Genomic DNA, 6,718 nt, shown 5'->3' with positions numbered 1-6,718 from the left:
AACGTGATCACGTGAATGAAATCCCTGTTCGTAGGGCTAGGGAGGAGCTTCTGTCTCGTATTTCTAACATTGTGGATATGGGTGAAGTGATTGATTTGGAGTCCATGTTTTCAATTGTGGAACTAAACACAGCACTAAAGGTGCTTGGTAAATGGAAGACTCCAAATGGGATGTATTAACTGTGGAGTTCTTTTTGAAGTTCTAGCCTATGCTTAAATAATCACTTTTTCTTATGATACGAGGCTTGGAATTCGAGCATCATGCCCTCTACTTGGTAGGAGGGATTGATAAGATTGGTGCCAAAAAAGGATTTGTGTCAAAAACTTTCTGATTGGCACAAGACTCCAAATAGGATGTATTAACTGTGGAATTCTTTTTGAAGTTCTAGCCTATGCTTAAATAATCACTTTTTCTTATGATACGAGGCTTGGAATTCGAGCATCATGCCTTCTACTTGGTAGGAGGGTTTGATAAGATTGGTGCCAAAAAAGGATTTGTGTCAAAAACTTTCTGATTGGCACCCTATTACCTTGATGCTAGTGATCTATAAATTTCTCACTAATATTATCACTAATCAACTCGAAAACATTTTGAATAGGAGTATCCATCCAATGCAGCAATATGGTTTTGTGCCTCATAGACAAATAACAGATAACATTACTAATGTCTATGTTGGCATAGAATATGCAAAATATACCAAGTAGGATGTGCTCTTATTACAGATTGATGTTGCTAACGCTTTTGATACAATCCAATGGAATTACATTATAGAAGCTATGGCAAAAATGGGCTTTGGTCCAAAAATGCATAATATAATTTATTGGCTGTATCAAGATAGCACTATGCATTTTGGTAAAAGGCTTATCCTCTCCATGGGTTTTGGGTAGATCTATTCGATAAGGCTGCCCTCTCAATGCCTTGCTCTATGCTATTTCTACTGATCCCTTCTTGACATATACAGATAAGCCTATTGAGACTAGCAGATTACATGGACTTTGTCTCCCTGATGGTCGGCATTTGGTTGCTGAGGAATACACTAATGACTCTTTTTTCCTCCTCAAAATATGCAATTAGATCTGCAATGTCTCATGAACACTTTGCAGGTGTTTGGATTGAAAGGTCTTTTTATCAATTTCAAAAAATCAAAATTGTTACCTCTCAATGAAGTTCAATGGCACAACATTCTATGGCATGGGCAAATCATATCACCTACACATGTGAGACATTTGGGATATCCTGTGGGATGGAATCTTTCACTTTGTGATGCTACAAATTGAGTGTTGCAAAAACTTCTGATTAAATTGGAATATTGGAAACCCTCTACTTGGCCACTTCATGTCAAATTGAGAATAGTTCAATCCATTTTGATGGCATACATTAAGTTTTTTCTTCCTCTTATGGCATGGTCTAAAAACCAAATCTCTAGTTTTATGGCACAAAGCATTGAAATCTTTTGGAAAATTCTCAATATAAGAAGGCCTTACAACTCTTGAAGCATGAGTTCGTATGCTTGCCAAAAATGCATTAAGGGCTTAATATTGTGAATATCCATTATCATGTTTTGACATGCAAAGCCACTCTGCTTTCAACTTTTATAGCACAGCAATAACCCTATACTCTTATGATTGCAGCTCTTTGCTTTGATGCAAATACAAATGGATTTGGCAAATGGCAACTAACTCACTAGGAACTTTTATTTAGCTATGTGAAGGCCAGAATTGGTCGATGCCCTTATATCTCTCATCTCCTTGGCAAATTGGAAGCTTGTTCTACAATATATTCAGTGATTGGGTAGACATGAGATTGGCAATACTTTGAGACAAGAAAATATCTTTTGGAGTCGTGCATTCCCTACTCCTTTGGATCTCGGTTCCCCTCGGCAAGCCTACTTTCTTTCTACAAAAGGCATTCGAGTTTGCCAAGATGTTGATACTGAAGGAAATGTTTTATCCTTTCCTCAAACTCAAAGCCATTCGCACTTGGGTATGCACTACTGACCTTTATGGAGTATGATATAGGAACAATTGCAACCTTTCAGTCCTCTTACGAATGTTCCAAATGGTGAAAGAATGGAGGATTGGATTTTCCACAAGAGAGAGAGGATATAGGATTTAAGGGACATGTCACGGACATGCTAGACTTGTGTGAATTTCATCATGTGGATGCAATTATCTTTGAAACACATCATGCATCTCTTTACTTAATTTACTTAAACTTTGAATAGCATCCAACTACATTAAGGATCGACACTCACCCTTTGGTGGATGGTAAAGGGGGCAACCATATCTTAGATCTTTTCATAGGCATATCATTGTATCTGTCATCAATTGCATAGGTTTGGCTATTGATATAATGCATTGAGCTTCTCTTGCACATCTTTTTGTTTTTAGTACACTATATCAAATGAAACAAAGCTTTGCAACATCCATGTAAGTCATTGTACTGAGGGCCAAAATATCAATTCTTGTCCCCCCAAGCATGTAGTTTTATCTCACACATGCAAGGATGCATCCTTTATGAGAAAACTACTTCCCAAAACCATCATTGACATGACATGGCAATAAGATGCTCAAAACATAAATAGTGACACAAAACGTCCATACTAAATCATCATTGTTAATGTGTGAATAGTTATTACTGACACAACACATTATTAATTAGTCATCACACTTGATGTTGGAGGAGAGCACAAGTGAACAACAAAGGATAATCCTCATCTCATCAACTAGGACACAATATGTCAAAATGGGCAAGCCTCAATACATCAGGTTGTGAGAACCTTTCTTTCACAAGAGGTGACAACCTTATTTTCATACACATGCAAGTAGACAATCCCTAAATTGAAGTTTTGATAGGATAAATCGCAAGCAACCGACACATCGTATACAATTTTTCACAATCAATAGCCAAGCAATGAATGTAGATGCCTGGATGCAGAAAAATAAAAAACACACATGAACACAAGCAGCTTTACAAGATGCATGATATCTTGTTTAATTTTTTTAAACTCTGAACGTACTTCCTAAAACCTTAACAAATGGTTTGCAGCTTGTTTACATGCCAGACCTGGGATCTCTTGGACAATTTGCCTTTCAATTACACTAGAACATCTATCTAGCAAAGTCTGCATCTTCTCTTACAGAACTTTTGTACATCTCAATGTGCAATAATAGGGGCAACTGGGACTCTGATACATATGCAGACGACCTTCAACTGCAATCCTCCTGTGGTGCTGATGATCTTTTCACCTGAACTATGATCCACAAACAAAAAAATTCCTTTCATTCAAAGCCTCAGCAGAAAATGACTGAGCCTCAGCAGAAAATGACTGATAAACCTGCTCTACAATAACGTCATCGCCTTTTCCATCACAATCACTCCCTATCTTGTAAATGTTCTGAAGCTTTAATGGCTATTCACTACTATATGGCCATCAGATTTCTACAAAATATCCCAAGCATCAGCCAAAGTAGATACACGCCTATTTGAGATTTCTCTTTCATGAAGGCTTCAATTTTTGCAATGTCTGCTGGTGCATCAACTCCATGAGCTTCATGACTGACTTTGATGACCTGCAGCATGGCACAAGGTGATTACATTAGAAGAATACTTGCATTTGACAAGTGTTTTTCTTAGCAAAAGAATCCTAAAATATTAGCAACAGCTGGCACTATGTAATGCCATGTTTCTGTCACACTTCTATTCCTTTTATAACTCAGTTCTAAATCTTTAAACTTAAATTATCCGATGTGCATCCGACCTGTAGTCACCATATGTGGTGTTACAAGTGTATTCAGAAGCATGTAGTCAGCCATGTGCGAGCATGTTTAAGTGGCACAGCGGGCTGATTGTTATGACCCCAGTAAGCAAGCGCAAGGCAGTGGCCCTCGGCAGCAGTGGTGTTTTGGCATGAAGGCCAGTGGTGTTTGAGCTTTTGGTGGCCTAATCTTGAGGGCCTATGAACTTCAAGGTGTGATGAACACAAATCGAACTACACTGTGTTACAATTGACATTCAACAAGTTGGACTTTGTTAAGTTGCATCGAATTTTTCTGGTGATGAACAGTCATGTGTGCGCGTGCGCGCAGACACACGTGTCCCATAGTTGTTGCTACTATACTGTAATTAAAGTTGCACGTATTTGGTTTTTAGACCTTGATGGAGCAACTGGCACGTATTTGGTTTTTATACCTTGATGGAGCAACTAGGTCTTAAGCTAAAATAACCAAAGTTAATGGATTCGTATACAAACTACTCAAAGCATGTGTTCCCATGCAAGGAAAATAGAAGTCATGATAGTTAGATTGGAACTTGACTAGTTGATAACCAAAGCCAATATAAATGGACCACATTGGAAATGTGTACACCATTGATGGTGATAGAATATTTTAGTTTGTCACAAAGGAAAAACACTTCTTGTAATTTGCAAATGTCTAATGACAAGTGGATATTTGGATTGTGTATACTAACCTTTGTAAAACAGGTATAAATGCATCTGCACAACTATGTCTCACAATAACCCAAGCTCACTTATATAGTGGTAACTACACCATAAATAGCAACTTGCTATAAAAGGCCTTTAAGCTTGTTTTATCAATCCAAGACCTAGCCAAGTATCAGCTTACTAATCCCTAATCTCGGGACCCCCTAACCCTATTGGATTAGTTTCCTAATCGTATCTAAGTACATAATATTCTTCCCCTCTTCAAATATTTACTCTTAAATAAAATTAGGGAAACGCTTACTCAAACTAGCTGCCAACCCCCAAGTCGAGGAGTCGTCCACCCTATCTTATTTTCAGGGATCAACTTTTTCCCAAGTTGTCTTTTCCTGAAATCTATAATCCTCTCGGGTTCATGTGGAACATAGGACAAGTCCTCAACCTCAACAAGTTCCTGAGGGGTAACAAGGTTATCCTCAACTTGAACATCTCTTTCAATTGATTGACATGAAAGACAGACTAGATGAACTTTCACGTTCGGGGGCAACTCTGGTCTATATAAGCAACCTTACCAATCCTTTTCAAGATCCTGTAAGATCCACAGTACCTAGGCGATAACTTCCCAACCTTCCCCGTACGTAATGTCTCTGAACTCTTACGCACCATCAAATAAACTAGCATTCCCTTGGTGAACGCTGCCTACCAGCCTAGTATGGGAATCTTCTTCATTCGGCAAGGCTGTCATTGGCAGGCCGTATGGTAGTGCCCAACTAGGTTCTTTTGGCCACCATGTGGTACATTGCTTCATACTAGGCATTCTTGCAATCATGTATTGGTCCGATCCAACACCTCATCCACAAGTTCTTGTGGGCCAAAACAATGACAATCGAGCAAAAGCCAAGAGAGTTATTGTCCAACTTTTCCACAAAGGGGGAGTTGGGCGTCGTTGATCCAGCGGTTCGATGTAGAGCTTTGCTTGGCAATCTAATTATCTGTGGTCTTCAGCCAAGGAGAAAGCCATGGAAGGATTTCCCTGCACCCCCTCCCATGGAGGCCCTTGGCCCACCACCACGTGGATCTTCTTCCACCGCCCCTGTCTGCAAACTTATCATCTCTTTCGAGGACAAGTTTGTGGCTAGCCTCTTTCACGCCTGTAAGACGCTTCGCCCTATGCTTTTCCAGTCGCCACCCACCTGTGATGAGGAGCATCTTATCAACCCTTGATATGAAACGTGCTCAGGTCACTTCCTCGGAGCCTGTTCTCACATATCTTCAAGTCATCTCAACTCGGGCATGGCCAGGAGGGTAGGCTACTAGTTCCGCTTCCAAGAGCTATAAATTACAATCCCCCCCCCCCCCACACACACACACACACAACAAGAGGGGCTTGCTTTCCTCCGGTTAGGTGCTCACCTAAGCTTCAACATCGACTCGCTCATTCCTTTGGCTAGGCATATTCCCTTAGCCTTGTAGCATGGGTCGCCTCTTCCTCTCCCCACGACATCTCCATCGCAATCTTCGGCATACAAGAGGACCCTCCCTTGCCTGGCTTTTGCAGTTGGCAACCAAGGCTAGCTATAGCCCAATCTCTCTCTCTTAAAGGGCTTGTCCCCAGTAGGTGTGGATAGTTGGTTTTCATGATCATAGATGGCACATCGACCCCTCCCCTCTTGAGGTTGTCGACAATGTGTCACAGCTCCTCTTGCTTTCGGAGAACTGCCCCCTTCTCGTCTTCAGTGGAATCCAAGGAAGTGGTACTAGCAAGACCCACCATTCAGTTGGAGGCCCCCTACATCCCCTTCCTCCGATACCCAGTTTGGGCAGATGCATAATTGACACCCCTGCTGCCGCCTCCTTTTGCCATGGCCTCTCTCCAAGTTTTCTCTCGGACTTCTATGACGACTCTGGAAGACATTTTGGCCTATGAGGATTCTTCTTTTGGCTACTTGATCACCACAGCCTTGTGCTGGGCACGTGGTAGCCTCTGCAGGCCACCCTGCTTCATGCAATTATTGTTTGAGTTATGGAGATTGGAGTGACTCTACTTTACAAGGAGGATAGCACATGTCTAGCCCTTCAGCTCACACTTTCAGATTTTGGCGATCCCTACCTCCTCGGTCACAATGCCCCAGTGAACCTCAGAGTCCCGGGTGAGCTAGAGGCATAGTCACAAGAAACGTTTTGAGGTTTCGAATTTTAATTTTCGAAAGGTTTCGTCTGTCGCTAAAAAAATCGTAGGTTTCGAAAAATTACACGCACGCGCGCACACACACTCAT

This window comes from Cibotium barometz, chromosome 2 (genome assembly GCF_041138505.1).
Source record: "Cibotium barometz isolate CiBa-2024 chromosome 2, ASM4113850v1, whole genome shotgun sequence".
Taxonomy (NCBI): domain Eukaryota; kingdom Viridiplantae; phylum Streptophyta; class Polypodiopsida; order Cyatheales; family Cibotiaceae; genus Cibotium; species Cibotium barometz.
The sequence above is the reverse complement of the archived record's forward strand: the minus strand, read 5'-3'. Positions refer to the sequence as shown.